The 19,007-nt window shown below is 46.5% G+C and overlaps 1 long non-coding RNA gene across 3 annotated transcripts in view; it reads left to right on the top strand.

The window, feature by feature from the left end:
* The window catches only part of LOC135384044 (uncharacterized), a 32,747-nt gene extending 16,085 nt beyond the window's left edge, over positions 1–16,662 (top strand). The window contains exons 2-5 of one of the 3 annotated variants that reach the window (XR_010420221.1): positions 1,714–1,813; positions 3,536–3,620; positions 11,208–11,505; positions 16,212–16,662. This is a non-coding gene — a long non-coding RNA (uncharacterized LOC135384044). Of the gene's footprint in view, positions 1–1,713; positions 1,814–3,535; positions 3,621–11,207; positions 11,506–12,186; positions 12,617–14,458; positions 15,039–16,211 lie in introns of those variants that run through there. The other 2 variants (XR_010420219.1, XR_010420220.1) reach the window with 2 other exon arrangements.
* The last annotated feature ends 2,345 nt before the right edge of the window (positions 16,663–19,007 follow it).

The raw sequence follows: 19,007 nt of genomic DNA, 5'->3' as shown, positions 1-19,007 counted from the left end.
GTGTATGCTGGGATATCGCGTTCTGGGGTAACACCTGATGGACGAACGACATATCATAGGAAAAGGAGGGTGACACCGCGGGAAGATTGAAAAAAACGTCGTTAGAAAACAACTCCAGTATAGCTGTTCGTGAAAGAGAGAGAATAACGCGGTGAAGAGAGACGGCTGACAACAGATGCGTATGACTTGGATGATCCACATCAACATTCGTGCTTGTTGAGATGTTAGTATTTCCAGTATTTATTTTTCTTTGCGGGTGAACTAAAAAAAAACGTGAGATAATGGCTTACAGGTGATAAGATAGAGGAATACTCCTATAGCAGTACTAAAGAGCTCGTGGTGTTCATCAAAGACGGTAAGTTCCTGGATGTTAAGATGGTTCGACATCCGTCGTCTTTCTTTTTTTTTTTTTCTGCTTCCATCCATCCATCCGGTAAATACCTCGCAAAAGTTATGTTTCATTTGATTTGTAAAAGAAAAAATGAAGATGTTAGTCCTACCCCAGGACGCGTTATTCAGAAAAGAAAGGAAAAAAGGGAAAGGGAAAAAAGGGAACGTTATGTTATTAATGAGTTTTAGTGGATCGTACGCTATCGCCTTTGCGCACTGCGCAGAACCACTACGCTATCCCCTATATGTACGCAAAGGCGATAGCGTACGATACACTAAAACTCTCTATTGATGCAAAAGTGCATCGAATGTTCACAGCGACAAAGTTAGCTTTTCTTATCGGAGTTCAAAAGAATCAAGATATGTTACAGCTTACCGAAAACTTACTGTAACGTGTTGCATTTAACTGGTATACCCCTTGTACGTTTGCTACGAGTACCTTTAATACTCACGGCAAACGTAGCAATGTTTCGTACGTCACTCCAAACTGTTCACATTTTAACGCTTTCTCTTCTCTTTCCTCCTGCTCTTTTTGTGAAGTAAAAAATAAGAAAGAAAAACGTGTTTTACGCGACTAACAGAGCCAAGAATAAAAGTCGAAACAGAACTCAATTAACCGAGCTTTAATGGAGCCCTTGTCCGACGGATAAAATGCCCGAGAGGCAGTCAAGTAATTGATGGTTCACCGTGCATGTAGTCCTTCTGCGTTGCGACTCAACTACACCATGGAGAAGGAGACATTGCGGAACACATTCTGGCAATATAGCGTCATCTTATCGGATAGCGTAAATAAAGCTAATCACTGTGTTGGATGCAGCAATATCGAAACTGGCCAACTGAGCGGGGTAATTGGAAACCGCGATACCGTCCCATTGTGCGTATAAGAGACAGTGATACAATTTCGAATGCCTTTTGTGCGCAATATAACTAAGAAATTACATCTTCCTATTTGACCAAAGAAAACCGTAGCGATCAGAAATGTTTCGCAGATGATAAGAACATATGAGAATGTGTAAAAGTGGGAAATCCAGAGAAGGTGGATTGAAGCTGAAGCCTGAGGTCGGGAAACCGCCGATATTTCAAACAAATACCCTTCTACTGTGAGTGATAAATGAAAAGTAAATGGAACACGAGACTGTTCATTTACTAGGCACAAAGTAGAACAGTCTCCCGTTCAAAGTATCCGCGGCTCCCGATTTGAGGCTTCTATTTCCACGTGTTATGAGAACGGTATCCAAGCTACGCTGTGCAAAATGGTATACATGTTAACACGTTTAGTTGTCGAGGTGTAATGGTTTGAATTTTGACGTCTGAATCTCGCAGCTTGTGTCATAATTCATCCACAAATCTCCTTTCTGGAGCTCTAAAGGTATCCGCACTATTATCAAGATGAGAGGTTGAGCTACCATCGGGAGATCATTTCGTAAGTGACAAACTCGTTCTCTCTTCCTTTTTTTTTTTTTTTCTTGTCGCTTGACAAGACGCTTGAGACTTCGCTCTTGCACGAGTATGTTGCGAAAACTGTCACAGTTCCGCAGCGACATTCCTTTTCATAGCGTGAGGAATAGTGTTTCCATCATAGCAGAAGTCACACACACACACACGCATATACATTGGATGAGGATGCGGTGAACGAAGCAGAAGTTAAATCTGAACAGCACTATATAGTCCTTGGCGCTTTAGTATGAGCTACAAAGTTTGGTGTTAGGCAATATTTATTCAGGCCCAGGAACCCGAGGTAGCGTAGGCTACATTACGCCTGTCATAAACACCACAGCGCTACATTCCCTTCTGCTTCGAGTTCTCACAACCCCAAAGAATATGTAGTTTCAGATGCAGCGAATACATTCATGTACGAGTATAGGTTTAGGCTGCCACCCAGGCATCGATTCCCATATCAATCAATTCCAGCGTCAACTTGGACGACGTGGGTGTCCACGACAATTCTCTCGCCTACAGATCGACCGCGAAAAGCGCCGCGAATACTGATGAATCGTAGCGGAAACGTTTGCTTTCCCGTAACGGGAGACGGCGCGGTCGAAAGCCTTTCACCTCCCCTTCCGCGCCGCTTGTCATACGCTCCTTTGCCTTTCGTCACCCAGGGAGAAAAGCCTCAAAGGAACCGAAGGAAGCTTTGACGTCGGCACGTCGGTGCGCGTTCTTCGAGCGGAAGTAATTTCCGTTTAAGTGAAGCGATTCTTTTCAGCCAATTAAGGACGGTAATAGTGCGACCACGTGTTTCCGTTCAGGACTACAGTCAAACTCCTTTACAACGAAACTCAGGGGACAGCAAAAAAAATTCGCAGTAAAGGTATTTTCGTTAAAAAGGATGTCCATTATTGGACCTATAGGCTCCAGCGGGACCGCAAAAAAAAATATTTGCTGTAGTGGTATTTTCGTTAAAAAGGTGTTCGCTATAAAGGAGTTTGACTGTATAGGGAGTTTTCACCTACGTCACGTTGTGACGTGGCATGCTCGTATGCTCCGCCCACTGGTGGTCACTTTTTCCTGCTAGTGGCATTGAAAGACGATAAACTGCGCTATTTTTCAATGCTGCAACTATAGAACGACAATGACGAAGTGTCTTCGGGATAAAAGAAGGGCACGGACGGTACCGGATTTCAAAACACCGTTCAAGGCTTCGTTTTCGAGCAAATGCTAGATAATCTCGGCAGCTGCGCTGAAAAAGTGACCACCACCATGGCGGGCCAAACGCGTTCGTTTGACGTCATGTGAAAACACCCTATACGACTGTTGTGGATATATTCGAAACTTAGAATATACGAATTAGCATATCCTGTTTACGATTTCTAGTACGTACTGGAATTACGGTGATTATCTTTCTCATCATGATGCCAGCTAGGAACTTGCTAGTAGAGACCGATTATTGGAGACAAGCTCCTCGCCGAGTAATCTTGTCAGCGCAAAGGTCATCCGATCCTTCCAGGAGCTTAATTGCTTACACGTCACACGAAGCCGTTAAGAGGCGCCCTTCACGTATCACGTACCTTTCATGGCAAGTGCCAATCCTTTTGTTCATTACACGTATCAGCGATTGATCATCCTGGCTACGATGATCTCAACTGGATGAAAAAAATCTCAAGTTAGGAGCTGCAGTTATTCCAACAGAAGGCTTCTCTTCCAGTGCGCCTATAGCAGAAGAACGGTGCCACATCGGAGGATTGCAGTCTGAGGTTCTCCACTCCTCCATATCGCTGGATTTCTCGCCGGTAAGTTCATCTGAGAATGCGTTTCAGTGAGACTTGTACGACATGTAGACTTATGAAAGCATGATCTTTAGCGTGGGGTTAGCTGGGCATCTGTTATCGCGCTTGTTCACGCGTTAAAAGGAGAGTCGACTTCAAAAAATGGCTGCATGAAACTAGTACTACAACGTATGACGTTACCATACCAACCATACCAAAACCATACCAACCACATTTCTTGTGAGGGTCGACGACTTGCGAGCTAGGTTGTTGTAAATGAAACTGACCCTTGAAAAGGGTTAGATAGAGATAGACGATGTTCAGACAACAAAAAAAAAAGTTCGATAGAGATAGATGATGAACCCATTCCTAGTGAAAACAGGCAGAAGCCAGTGAAGACTAGCAGAAGGGGCCTTCGTTTTCGTTAGACAATTTTATTTCACTAAGAGCAACGTACGCATTTGCCAAGTCACAGTAAATCAAAATATCGAATACTGGTAACGAGGCGATATTTATACGACAAATTCCCGTAGAAGAATCTCCACACAACACAGCAAGACTGTTCTTCACAACAGTGGGACGAACCTACGTTGAATGTCACGAAACTGACTACACATCAACGGAAGAGGTAATACGAGGCTCAGACCACCACCACACTCATCTCAAAGTCCACTTATAAGCTACAAATCCACAACATATCTCTCACACAAACGCCTTTCACCTAGGATTGCGTTCCTAGGTGTGTGTACTAAAAGGCTTAGCTGCTGCGTACGCCTTCGAAATGTGCGAAATGTAAACAATGCTATAGTTGCCAACACGTTTTGTGTTTCCTAAGCCGCTGCTGCCGCTAATACAAAACGAAGCTATGGGACGCCTCCAGCAGCAGAGCAGCGGCAGCAGAGAGCTCTGCTGCCATGTTGCCGTGTTGCTGCTGCCGCACCGCTGCTGCTTTGCTTCTGCTGCTGCTCGCATAAACCTATGGGACCCCGCCCTTACATATCATCGCATATTTCGTGAGCTGTTTCCCAGTCCTGAGTTTGGCACACCGAACTTTTTGTCGTTTCTTGTCCTTCGAGAAGGCATGAAAGCTAATTCCGGGTTCAGTGCAATATGTATCGCTCCAAAGAACGCCCCATCGCTACGATTGGCTCTTTCAACGTCTGCCATCTTTCTATATTTAGTGTTTTGAGGTACCTTGATGCTTTGTTGTGTCCGTCTTTTGCGTGTTTCAGCCTCAGAACGACTCTCTATCACGTGGAACACAGCAACAACGGACAATTTTTCGACAATCGCTTCGAACGCTACGCGGATCTAACGCGCCATCTCCACTAGAGCCCTGCACGGGTCCGAGCCCGACCCGGCTCGCGGTCCGTGCCGGGCTTGTTATTGTATGTGTGCTCCGGGCCGGGCCGGGCCGGGCCGACAGAAGAAGCCAACACGGCGGGCGGGGCCATGTTTCCGAGAACATACATCCGAGAACAAACAAGTTTCCGAGAGTCAGGCTCGGTCGGGTCACGCAGCTAATCTCACGCAATCAAGGACTATTAGCTCATATCATCACGTGATTGCGTCATTCCGGTGCATAGTATTTGCAAAAACAAGCAAGGGACACTGCATTATGCGTATGATTCGACCCTCTGTAACATTCTCAAAGTGCTCCTGACTCCTCACGTATTTCACAAACACGTTCGCAAAGCTTGGTGAGAGGGGTAAGGATTGGGACGAGTTTGTCGACGGCATCCTCTACATCCACAAAAACTTGTAGTGTAACGGTAACGCGCTTGCCCGCGTGCGTCCTGGATTTAATTTGCTCTCGTGCTGCTGTGGTGTCAAATCGACAGTTCTTGTATGTTTGAGGCCGTATCTTCTCCTACTAATTTACTTATAAATTTGTGTGATAAGCGCTAGAAACGCGTACGTCACGTCTGGAAATACTAGGCCGGGATCTACGCGCTGAGTCACCGGGCCGGGCCGGGCTCTATCCACTGGGCCATGGGGTCGGGCTCTATCCACTGGGCCATGGGGTCGGGCTGGGCCATTTTTCGATGCGCCAGAGCCGGGTCGGGCCCGGAAAGGTCGGCCCGTGCAGGGCTCTACTCAGGGCTCTACTCCCCACTATCTGAAGCGACCGCAGCGCTACCCATAGGCCGGTCTCTCTCGCCAATAACAAAAGTTCCTGCTTTTCGGAGTTTATTTCTTCCTATATTCGGAAATGTGTTTTTCGGAGTGAATTTTTCTGGCGAAAATTTGAAGTTTTGTTTCGTTTATTTTTTGCAGCTGAATTAATATTCGAAATTCGAAAGCGACAGCTGTGAAACGACATAGCAACAAAAAGAATGAGAAACTGCATTGCAAAAACGCTCACTGTTGTGCATAAATTCCCGACTCGCATCCCAATTTCTTTTTTCTTTTCCCTTTTATTTTTATTTCTTTTCGCATTACTATCACTTGGCGACGTGAACATCTCGAAATTTGGATAGTCCTCGACATAATCACAAGGCGGCTTTCGCTTACATCGCAACTTACTGTGTGCAGTGCCAAAACTATAGCCACGCTTTCAAGAAAACAATTTGCGTGTCACCCTATGTACCCTTGTCAACTTCGGGGAGGAGGGGAAGCACGATTTACAGAAGAGGGTGGGGAAGGAAAATTCTAGACCCTGTGGGAAATTTCAAGCAAATGTCCGGACGTTTTCCATACAGACCTGGAAAGTGGCCGAAATAATTTCCAAATGCCCTCATGTCGAGTAGAGTCTGTGACGCGAGGCAACTTCGACACAGGAAAACGAAACGAACCCCGTCAACCAGCCATCAAAGCACGACTTTTCTTGCATTCGGTTACTGGAACCCCCAAAAGAGGAGTTCCGGTTTTTCACATAAATCGAGAAACCCGGTACCCTAGCAACGGATAGACGTCACAGGTGTGAGCGAACAGTTCTGTCGAGTGTATAGACGACCTAAACGTCATTGATTACTTTACGCCGCCACGGAAAGCATGCTGGTGGTCACTGTCAGCTTTATCAGCCTATCAGCCGACGCATTTTTCCCGCTTCTTGCCAGCGCCACCTAGGTAGAGAAGGCCTGCTTATTGCCTCCTCTCCCTCCTTCGCTACGTGGACATATAAAGTCAGAATTCGTCTGTTACAGCGATTTGCCGTTCTGCGAATTCAAGAACTCGCAAATGATTGCAGCTAACTAGGAACCTGTAGACTTGAATCTGTAGACAAAGTGCAACACGCGTTCCAGAAAATCAATCTTGAGAAAGATATGGGACCGTTTTGCGATTTATTTTAAAGTTGTCGCATTTCGGTACGCGGGGACGTTCAGTGACTACTCGCAGACGACGGTGGTTCGTCTCCATGGCTACAACCGCTGAAAGCACGTTCGTGATTGGCTACGGTCGTTGAAAACACGATCCCGATTGGCTGACTCTTAGTTGTTACGTCACGTCGACAAGTGAGCAGGTTTTCTCTATCTAGGTGGTGTTGGTCTTGCCCACCACAGCAAAATCTAGCCTCGAACTGGTATTCTCGTGACGTGACATGTTTGTAAACAGAGGGTCGTCTATGGGAAAGGGTGACGAGGATGCGGTCTCTGTCGAACCCTTAGCCGCCGACAGGATGAGTGCAACAGGACCAATTGTGTTTCGCAAGAAGCCGATTTTTCCGGCTCGTTTCTGACTGGGGTGGACGAAACAGTCAGATCTAAAATTCTGGAAAGGAAAAATGGCCGTTATCAAATGGCTTCCTTCGGTTGCGCTTATACCGTGACTGTACTGTTGTGGTATAGTTTATCCAAGAAAACGCGTCTGGGGTGGATTAACCTCTATGTAACGCATATAGGGTAGCGTGCGTGAGGCAAGCAGAATAAAAAATACACGACCTGTTTTCCGTGGTCAAGAAGTTAAGTATTTAGTAGAACTGACACCTCAAAACCTATCAGGCACCGTTGAGACAGGTGCAGTTAGAGTATTTAAAAAAGCTAAATATATGTAAATAATACTTATATTGCTCCCGCTATAGTACCGAAGTTTTAAACGTTATGACATAACCTACACCAACGTTCAGCGGTTAACTATTTCGAGACAACTCAAACTGTTGCAGAAGAAACAACGACGAACCTCTCGAAATACGCGCGCACTAGCGCGTGCTTCATGTCTCAAATATTTGTGACCTGTGCTGCACTGTTTGCATAGCATCGATGATTCCTCATCTATTCTGTTAACAGAGACTGTGCTGCGCCGAAAGTGGTAAGTCGCGTTTTTGACCTGGACCAGAAACCAGATGTCAACGCAACGCCCCTCTTGAATACTGCTTCGATGCTTCCCATGTACGCAGAGCCGAATTGGATGTCCCCCCCCCGTCCCCCACTCCTTCCTGCTGTCCTCTCTCCATCTGTCCGCGTCTGTACGCCGCTCATAGCCACAGTTGCTTCGCGGCGCTAACACGGAAAAAAAAAACGAATTGGAGGGCGGACGGGGAAGAAGTGTAAATGCCGGTCATATCTGGCAAATAACCTCCCCCAGAATGTGCAAATAAGGAAAACGATAAATGGATTACATCATCTTCCCATTTGTAACTTCGAAGCCAGCAACAACTCAAGAAGCTGAAAACTAAACACATGACGAAACTTATACTGTTCTTTATGAGATTTCCTTGATGATTGATCTGGGACATGGGAGTTTTTGAGCGTAGTCTTCTAACATGTCTCTTCACATGCACGTTTTGTTCCGTTGCACAGGCTTTGCCGAAAGCTTGGCATTATCGTACGCTGTATAAAGCTATGGTACAACACGGCATTGGCCTGCAAATAATTTGTTCTCTTATTCCGTTTTTTTAGTACCGTATCAAACACTTGGCCTTCCAAAATATGATTAAGTTTCAATGAGGTATGAAGGTCGTCCATAAGAGAGCTGAATCAATTATTTGTGTCTGTTCACTGATGGAGAGTCGAATAGAAGAGTGTGAAATATGAGACCGAGTTGCACAGGTCTTCACTTTTCGCACGTACATGCTAAAAATATTGAAATGGCCATACACAAGATGTGAGGACTTTTTGAGAATTATGCGCGCACCGCAACTCCGACTTCCTATACATCTTCAGGACCGGATCAGAATGTAGTGCTCATATGTGTTTGAGTGCAAGGGACGCCATTCCGTTGCACGGCAACGACTGCGCTGTCGTGGCGACCGATACCAGCTATGCAACGAATAGAACGGGTTACCTGCTTCGAACAGTTATACCATCTCCTTTTATTGCGATCTGCGCGGCCACCTCGTTCCCCCTTCGTTTAGTTTCAATCATTTCACGAATAAGAAGTAAATCATTGGCCACCGTGAAGCGCTTAGGTTAAATTCCCGAGCGTCACAAAACACACAGTGGTCAAACTTCGCTGGAACGAAAACTTCAGTGCAAGTGCGGATGACACACAACGCAAGTGGTACCCCTTTTCGCGATCTATTAAAATTGATTATAAATACAAGTATTCATTAAGTTAATTGTAACTAGGTTCACAAAATGTACTGTACCACGGTGAAACCTCGCAGACTTCTCCAACGGACAGAGCCCCCTATATTGCTCATTCTTCCCTGAGCACTATTTGGTTACAATCGCTCTTTTTTCTACCGATCATTTCTCGCTATGAACTCTGAATCGAGAAACCTGAAACCTCTCGCTTGTTCATACGCTACCTACATTTTGCTTACAATTGTTTTTTTTTTTTTTTTCTCTTCTTCTTCTTTTTTTTTTTTTTTTTTCGTCGATCATTTCTTCGTTCTCTGCGCTCTGATTCCAGAAACCTAAGTTCGACTCTCGGTGGGGACTTTCCCTTTTCGAAGCTCTTGCTTGATCATACGCTAACTACATTTTGCTTGCAATTGTTCTTCTTTTTCTATCGATTATTTCTTCGCCTTCCGAACTCTGAACCTGGACACCAGAGTTCGACTCTCGGTGGGAACTTTCTATGTAATACCTCTGGCTTCCTGATACCCTGACTATGGTTATGGTTATGGTACCTTTATGGGATTTAATCGTTCTTTTCTTTTCTTCTATCGATCATTTCGTCGCCTCCCAACCCCTGAACACGGACACCTGAGTTCGACTCTCACGCCAGGCTCTCACTGGCTTCACACCTAAGGACGTCACACCGCCGAACGCCCCCTGGTCTCTGCCTGTGCAACCCACATTCGCACGTCTTTTTTATGCTCGCGATGCACGCGAGTCCATTTTTATGCTCTAGTAGACGAAGTTTTCTACCTCTGCCGCCGCATACACCGATGGCGAATCTCGAAATGGCAAGTCCGCGTCGGCATTCGTCATCCAATCCGAAGGCTTAGTTGAAGGACGTCGACTTTGGTATCATACGTCATCCACAGCTGCGGAACTCTATGCCATACTTTTATTTCTGCAGCACATCGTTCACTTTACCCCACCGAATTTGGTGGTTTTCACTGACTCAACATCTGCGCTGCAAGCAATTGAATATTCTGGCATACGAGGCTCCTCCGCACCGTTGGTTATGGATCTGTTAATGGCTTACAAACTTGTCTACGAAGCAGGGCACAGGTTCATTCTCCAATGGGTTCCAGCCCATTGCGGTGTCGAAGCCGAAGGCAATGAACAGGCTGACAGCGCCACCGAAGCAGCTCTCTCGTCTCGGAGACGGACGCGTATTGCACTGCTGAGAGAAGATCGTCGGTCCGTACTTCGAAGCCTCGTGGCTCCTCTGGCTACCCGCCAACGGACTGCTGACATTCTACCCCCACCATGCCGAGCAGAGTTGATCCGCTCGCTTTCCGCATGCCTGCAGATATCTCTCGTCAAGATGCCGCATTAGTTCATCGAATGCGCCTCGACGTGGCCTTCACAGCACAGTGGCGCTACCGATTGAGACAAGTTGCCTCTCCCCACTGCAGCCACTGCGGTACTGTCGAAGATCTAGAGCACATTCTTCTCCATTGCCCACACTACCAACCTTCCCGAACCGTACTCTCCGTATCCCTGAACGAGCTAGACTCCCGCCCCCTCTCTCTCACAAAGATACTTGGTCCCTGGCCACATCCAGCGCACCAACGCTCTGCCCTCAAGGCTCTCTTCACCTTTCTGGACACCACATGACTTCGATCCTTATTGTGAAGGGGCTCATTATTCATTTCCCGCATCACCACCAGCAATGGGGCAGAGTATCGCCCCCGGCGATGAAGCTCCCCAGGCATCATCCCGTAATAAAGTTGTTGTTCAGTGGGAACTTTCTATGTTAAACCCTTGCTTCTTCATACCCTGACTACTTTATGATTATAATCTCCCTTCTCTTTTTCTTTTTTCTATCGATCATTTCTTCGCCTTCCATCCTCCGAATATGGACACCTGAGTTCGACTCTCGGTGGGAACTTCCTATGTAATGCCCTTGCTGCTTCATACCCTGACTACTTTATGGTTATAATCCCTCTTTTCTTTTTCTTTTTTCTATTAATCATTTCTTCGCCTTCCGAAGTCTGACTATAGACACCAGTGTTCGACTCTCGGTGGGAACTTTCTATGTAATACCTCTTGCTTCTTCATACCCTGACTATTTGATGATTTATAATCTGTTTTCTTTTTCTTCTCTCTATAGATCATTTCTTCGCCTTCCAACCTCCGAATATGGACGCCTGAGTTCGACTCTCGGTGGAACTTTCTATGTAATGCCCTTGCTTCTCCATACCCTTTGCCCTGCTGCCTGCTCGCTTCCTCGCCTGCTCCTTGCTTCCTCGTACCCTGACTGCTTTATGGTTATAATCGCTCTTCTTATAATTTTCCTTCAAACTCAGCCATCCTCGACAACCTCGACACTCTCCTCGAAACGCTGTTTCTAATGCTAGCGCATTAAAACAAGAGGTACCAAGTTTCTTCATGAAGCAACAAGTAAAAAGGTTTGCTGACCCTGTGATTGGGCAACGCTAAGTTATGCGTTTTATGTCGCTTTAAGTTCTGTGTTGTGCAATCTATTCACGACTCCAGCGAAGCCGTGGCCACCTTGCGGCGTTTTCGAAAAGCTGCGAGGAGGTCCACAGCATATGTGAGCGTGACTCAGTAGGACACGGCAGCTTAGCAGTGAAATCCAGAGCACACTGTCAAGGACCTGACCTCTGTTCGTTTACCTCAACTGTTTTGTTGAGCGCAGCGTGGTTATTTGCTCCAGGTTCCATAAAAAAAAAAGTGAAGATGTGTTTGGTATAATTCCTGCTAAGGTGCACGTAGGTGTGTCAACAAGCTTCTTGTCGAGCGCTTGGCGGACCAGTGACAATGAATAAGATTAAGAAATGTGGCCGGTGAAGACTGGGTGGGGCACTAAAAATTTCCAGTATCGGTAACGATATGGAGATGGTGTTACCGTAAATTTGTAACGGAAATACTTTTCCGATACCCATTTAAAAAAAGCATCGCGATCCGCATTCCGATACCGAAAAATGTATAGATTACTGTAACGGCTTTACTTGTAACGGCGTTACGTACAACACTGCTCAATACAAAGCATTACATAATCACCTTTTGAAATGTACGGCAGATGTAACATGTCGTTATCACTGAGCCAGTCCTCCTTTCCTCCACAGCTTTCATACCTATTCGATAGTGCGGACACTTACGAAAAGGAAGGACTGGAAGGAACTTTTCAGTGAATTGTACGTGAGAAGTAACCGGTCTTTATGTGAGGCGCAGATGTAGAGGGGTGCGTCTTGGGTCAACTTCATAAGGAACTGTGCTGACACGCCCGAAACGTCTACTGGACCGCCAAGAGTTGTCAGCTGTCTACGCCTGTTTAAATGCATTTCGGCGATTGTAACATCGTTTTAAAGTGTCTTGCACATGGGTGCAGTGTTGACTGTTTATATTCCTGCAAGAAATTTGTATGTGCTTACTGCAGAACTGAACATTACCCACTTTGCTTGATGGAAGAAGCAAGGAGAACTTTGTCCGGTCTTCCCGATAGCTCAGTTTCAGTTACTCGTCTCTTGTGCCCCTGAAAAGCCTTCGATTCACTTTTATGTGCCGTTTTTGTTACACTTGACATTTTAGGAGCAGTGAGACGAAGTATACGACTGTATTCTTGGAAGATCCTCGACTTCACACCCTCAGGGAAGGAAGCGCTCCTCCACTTAGGCTAAGGAGGCATGGGGCTTCAAGGAAACACCGGAGCTATACTGTTTAGTACCCGAGTATTTCCTTTCCTCGAGGGGAGATTCGAGCTATAGTCGACTTTTGAAGCACAAAACCAGTCTCTCCTGGAGCTGCCCGAGTGGAGTATCGGGTTGAGGATCGTTGAATACTTCCCTTAAGAACCACGAAGCCCTGCGAGAATGCAGAGTGCTTTCGCTGTGCGTTGCCTTATTATTGCGCCATATTCCAATTAGAAAAACTCCCTGAAAAATCGGGCGAGTCGGCGTGACCCTATAGGTCGCGGTCCGTTCTGCTGCTGTGACGTAACGAGCAGCTGTATCCGAGCGGTCCAACGGGCACTCCCATCGTATCGCCCAGCGTTACGGAGTGGTCAACCTCATTAATACTTTTACGCGATGTTTGAATGAGTTCAGGGGTTTCTAGACCGCGTCCAAGATTAAACATTGCAGCAGACGAGGGGCGGTCCCTGCATTGAACCATTCATGATTTGCATGCGGCGCAAGGGTAAACCCGATCATATTTTGCCAAGGGCCTCGTTCTCCATCTGCCCACATCTGGATGACGCTTATAGCCACAGTTGCTTCGCGGCATTAATAGGGGATCAAAGAGAAGCTCACATAGTTTTATCCCACCGGAAGCGCTCTACGAAAACTATTGGCGCATAAACCTCTACCGGAGAAACGTCATCATGAAGTTGGCAGACACACCGAAACCAAAACAGATCGGAAGGGGAGGGCTGGGTTCCACGAATGGGCAATTGTTCGCTGCCTCCTATTGAAAGAAAAGTAGGACCGAAGGTCGCGTCCTTTTCAGAGACCATCGTAATCCCATCAAGACCGTGGCTTTCGGGCGCGACCTTGTTCGCCACTGGCTTTGAACGTAGTTCAACTCTACCAAACTCGTGGCGCTGTCGAACATTATGACGTCATTTGTTTACAAACAGGTAGAGGTCTATTCGGGTGGGAATCTCCCTGGAGACAGGCCGTCCGCCGAAGTAACGAGGGCGGAATGCGCAGCGCGAGAGTGAGGGGGTATCTCCGTCTCCAACCAGCGTGACGCGACGCGACTATAGTGATGCCTTAAAAGTGCGTTATATAGAAATGCTATCACATTTTTAAAAATATATTTAGAAAAACACGCACGCGCGTTGCGGGTCAGCTGCGATCTTTTTTTTTTTCTTTCATATTTTGATATCTTTATTTTTTTTCAAGGACACTTGTTGTCCTTCGTGTGTCCATATTATTATGTATCGGCTTTCCACTGCTCCTATAATGTGGCTGTGTTGTGACTGTGTGACGAGTTCCACTATTGTATTTATTGACATAATCCTTTCCGAACAGGTACGATGTTGAAAGATGGAAGTCACTGAAAAGGTTAGCCAGCTGTAGGACTCGAACCCACATCTTCTGGATTACCAGTCCAGGGCTCTACCAGCTGGCTAACCTTTTCAGTGACTTCCATCTTTCATCGTTAATTTCTTAGGCAATTTGAGGCTTTGTATGTTCTCGTATTTGTTCTTTCTACGTTGTTCCAGCCTCAGAACATCAGTTCTCTCAGGTACGATGTGTTGAAAAATACGCTACGCTGAATATCTCCCGACATGCTAATGTTTTGCCCTATTTTCCTTCCATACTTTTTCGTGTCAGTACTGCCTACATGAGTGCAATACAGTGGTTCTATATCTTTTTTCTTTTTTTTTTTTTTCAGTGTTGATTGGTCGTTGATGGATCAGATTCTCCATCAATCCTACAAAGAAGAAACAGTGAAAGTACCGAAATGGGATATTTCTTTGCCCGTTTTAATCTGCGCTGTCCTCTTTAAGTAGTCCATGACACCTTAGCCCTAAAAGCGTTGAGTGTGAATAAAACAATTCTGCTCCGTCACGCTCCATTTAATGCGAATTCGACTGGTGGTCTAGAGCAAGCACCGAAATCGGCTAGAGAGCAGGAAAATCCTATACATGCAGAGAGAAAATTCGTATTCACCACCGAGAAACAATCGCGCTTCAGACACGACCGTAACGGAAGCCGTCGCCTATACATCCCGCAAGCTCGAGGGTCTACCCGACACTTGCTGTCGCTCGACATTGAAGACGCGGAAGTTACGACAATGTTTCGTAGAAGTTCTGGCAGAATCCGGGCTTTCTCGGCGGAACAAGGATGAGCAGACTCCGTCGCGACTACCTGAAACGACCAGTGAAGCACGCGAATCCAATCCGAACCGACCAGTGAAACACGCTTTCTCGGCCGTGGAGCAGAAAGAGCCACTCCAAATCGACCAGTCGAACTCGCCATTATTAGACAATAGCGTCATATTGTTACACTGTTGCTGTTGTTGCGTCGAGTGTTTACGCTGAATTCCCTGGGCATATAGAGCGTTAATCCACACACTCATTAGCTGTGCTATCAACGCATCATGTGATGGGGCAAGCGGGGCTACTGCACTTGACGAAAAGGATGGGAAACCTGACGCTGTGATACGAAGTGATGCAACCTTAAAATCGCAATGCAGAGGAGAGCCTAGATATCAAACAGCAGTTCTCCTTCGAACAGGTGAAAGAAAGTCGGGGTGTATTTTCAGCTCCGGTTCCTCATTTTTGCCACGTTTACGTTTACGTGCTCAACCGTATGCAATTAGTTCGGAAGCACGACAAAGGTGGAACACTCGTTGCACGTGCCCCCTTACGAGTACTACATACTCTTACTGCCCGAACGTGTCACTGCAGAGGGACAGTGGTCCTTGGTGAGATAGTGATGAACACTGTGAGAGAATGCGAAAGAAGACATGGGGCAACGCACAACAATGTTCAACCCTAACCAACACGCTACCTATTAGGGCGCACATTAAATTAGTGGCAGGCTAATTTCCTGCACATGGAGATCAGATTGTATTCCGACGCTATCTGTACTGTCCATGCTTCTCACTTTAGAATACGGCACATGAGAGAATCTATGCTCAAGACGAGTTCGATCTATATTGTCGTGAATCCACGTAATAGTGTGTTATTCTGTCTCAATATGGAATGGTATGGCCCTGTCGCGTAGCTCGATAGAATTACGCTTGTCCCTTGGTTTTCTCTACGATGTTCAACAACAGACGATAACCCTCTATGATATTGGACGCATTTGCGACCCGATCCGTGTGACCAGAGCAGTAACCCGAGATAAACGTAGTATGGGAGCCATTTTTCGTGCAGAATCTTTATGCATACGAGTTATGCTTGCGTAAGTAAGCTTCATAGGGCCAACCACCACGTGTTACCCTATGGCCGCGTGGCATGATCACGTGACGGGACCCATTGAGCTAGCGCTTGTGAACGTGTCTTGCCACAATGTCCAAAGACGCAGCAAACGTTTTAGCAGCTCAATTCTCTGTCTGCACAGTAGTTACGAGTACCAACTACCAAACAGCACGCCAAACTTTCTGTAGTGTAATGCACTTTGTATTTACTGCTTTACAGAATTGACGGCTGCGAAGCGAGGATTACAAAGGAAATGTCGTTTCTGTCCTTTCACTGCAAAGTATGACCTGTCTCGACACGAGAACTTACACACTGGGGAAAGAAGATACAGTTGCAACGTCTGCAGCAAGGCGTTCTTTGACCGATATATGCTGAAGCGCCACATGAACATACATTCTCATACTGGTGAAAAGCCTCACAAGTGCCCGCACTGCGCCGACGCTTTTGTCATGAAACGTTCACTGGTGCAGCACATAAAAACTTGGCACTGGAACGTAATACCTCCGGAGGAGGAGAAGGAGGGCCCTCCGACTTGTGCAGAGCCAAAGAGGCCACGCGAAAGTTAATGTGCAGACACTGCCCCATCGCCTTTGGACAAATGATGCGTCGTACGAAAACTACGTACTTTAGTGCACTTTGCCTTAAGGCACACCAGTCGTAATAAAAATTAGTCGCAGGCATCCAGACAAAGCATTGTCAAAAGTATAGTGCATGCATATGATCGTGCTGACTTGCCCTGGACGTCTCTAAGCTCGGTGAACTCGTGCCCTGCTTGTACATTAACTTGAACATCTTTCATTAGAATCGATGACAACTAAACCTTGCAACCTTTTGTTTTAGGACTTTCTGTGTTTTTAAGGGTTAAACCTGTAACTACGTAGACATGTTTATTTACGCCTCCATCGTCGCCGGTCTGAAGGACCAGTTGAATAACGCTTCGTGCTCACGCGCGCCAGTTGCTCTACTGGGAATTGCGCGACTCGTGACCCATTTGGTCAGCTCGCTTGTGTGGCCCTATACGGCAATCCCTTGAGCCGAAAGCACTGTGCGACATGTCCAAAATGGCGGACGGGATTAACAGGTTTAGTTCAAGTTGGTACGGAGGATTTCACGTTTCCAACCTGGTTAATGTAACCAATTAGGCAGTTGCTTTAACCTTCTCTTGAATGTTTTGATTGGCGCATCTACGTTGGTGGGCAGCGGCCGATTTTTGTCTTTATAAGCGGGCGCCCGCTATTTTGTGACAGCTCGAGTGGGGACTTTTACCACCGGAAGGTCTGGGACCTTGCCGCCATCACGTCCCCCGAGTTCTTGACCAGTCAGCCTTTTCCTTAATACGTATATGCCTTGTATATAATATTTATATTAAATATTGTTGCCGTTCAGTTATCACTCTCGTCTGACATCTCCTGCAACGGGCTACCGTGTACACGCAACACATCACAGAAACTCTCTACGGAAAGCGAAAACTTTATTGTGTTCTCATGCCGTTCTTTAAGCTGTTGGAAATTACTGAGTGTATTTCATATTGAGCTTTCAATGCGTCTCATTGAGTCAATACCAACGGATTGATAGAAGTGCTGAAAGGAGCAGGACGTGACAGTTCACGTGGCTCGAAAAGCTGTTCCATTCGTCGAGCTGTTCATCCGGCGTCACCATGCAAAACATTTTCGCTGCCTGGTCCAATCACAAAAGCACTCGTAGAAAGACTCGGATGGACGGACGGACGGACGCCCGTTCGCGTCGCGTGACATCTGCACCTCCAATTGAATAATGACAATTGAAGGAAATGCACTCACGCCCTCCGGTTACCGGTCAGAGATGCTACCAACTGCACCACATTAGCTACGGTCTCTTCAAAATGCCAAGACGCGCTAGGACACGCGGGGACACGCACTCGCCCTGAACACATTCTCTCTTACATTGTTGCCAGACACTCCAACATTTACACAGAAGAAAGCACTCGTGGCGCCCGCGGACGGCATCTTTCTTATGTAACGTAGTAGCAGATGATTCAATTCAACACTGGAAGACGAACACAACACAAACCTCACAACGCCCCATCATTGCATACTTCAATTGAATAATGGCAGTTGGCTTCTGTTGTGTTCATCCTATATGTTTAATTGTCTCATCTACACTCCCTGTGCTTCCTTCCCTCACTCCCTTACACTCTTTCAAGGAGTGGACGGTTTTTGAAGGGTGGGCACAGAACAGTCTTCGCAGGAGCTCATTTTATTTGTTACAAAACACGCTGCTAGTCAAAAACGAAAACGAACGAAAAAACTGCACGGGAGGGGAGGGGGGTTGTCTCACTGCTCGTTGAGGGAGCGGCTACAAGTAGTAGAGGTGTTACGACGGAAAGTGTTGGGACGGTCTCGATGACCTCATCAAAGCTGCAAAACAGCTAGAGGATGATGAAGTCATGCACAGACGCGTGCATGCTTGGTCCGCTCAGCCAGTTCAGCCTTCAGTGGTTCGGTCCAAAGATTCATTCCAATGCAACAAATCTTCAGAAAGTCATAATCGGACGGATACGAAACTCACTTCTTCAGAAGCAAATGTGGCTGTGGCACCATCAACCTCGCAAGTCGCTACAACAAAGCCGCCCCCTTCGTCAAAGAGCACGCCAGTGTGCTACACATGTGGTCAAGAAGGACACATTGCTCCGAAGTGCGCAAAAGAGAAAAGAAAGATGCACTCCACATTGACGGAAGATCACAAGCAGATCTTCATACAGGCAAGAGTGAATAACAGTGAAACTCTCATGCTGCTTGACACAGGAGCAACGCTCAGCGTTATGTCGAAAGACTTTTCCAAGAAATTGGGTGTTCTGGAAGATGGTGCCAGTTGCAACAGCCCCGTTTGGAACGCTGATAAAACAAAAATCACCGTTCTGTGCACAGTGCCTGTACTGGTGAAGGTAAAGTCCTGGAACCGAGAGGTGCCAACCCTCATCATGGAAGACTGTTCCACCGACTTTATTGCCGGCATGGACATCCATCGATTGCTTGG

This window comes from Ornithodoros turicata, chromosome 2, assembly GCF_037126465.1.
Source record: "Ornithodoros turicata isolate Travis chromosome 2, ASM3712646v1, whole genome shotgun sequence".
Classification (NCBI taxonomy): Eukaryota; Metazoa; Arthropoda; class Arachnida; order Ixodida; family Argasidae; genus Ornithodoros; species Ornithodoros turicata.
Note: the sequence above shows the minus strand (reverse complement) of the source record. Positions and strands in the feature narration are given on the sequence as shown.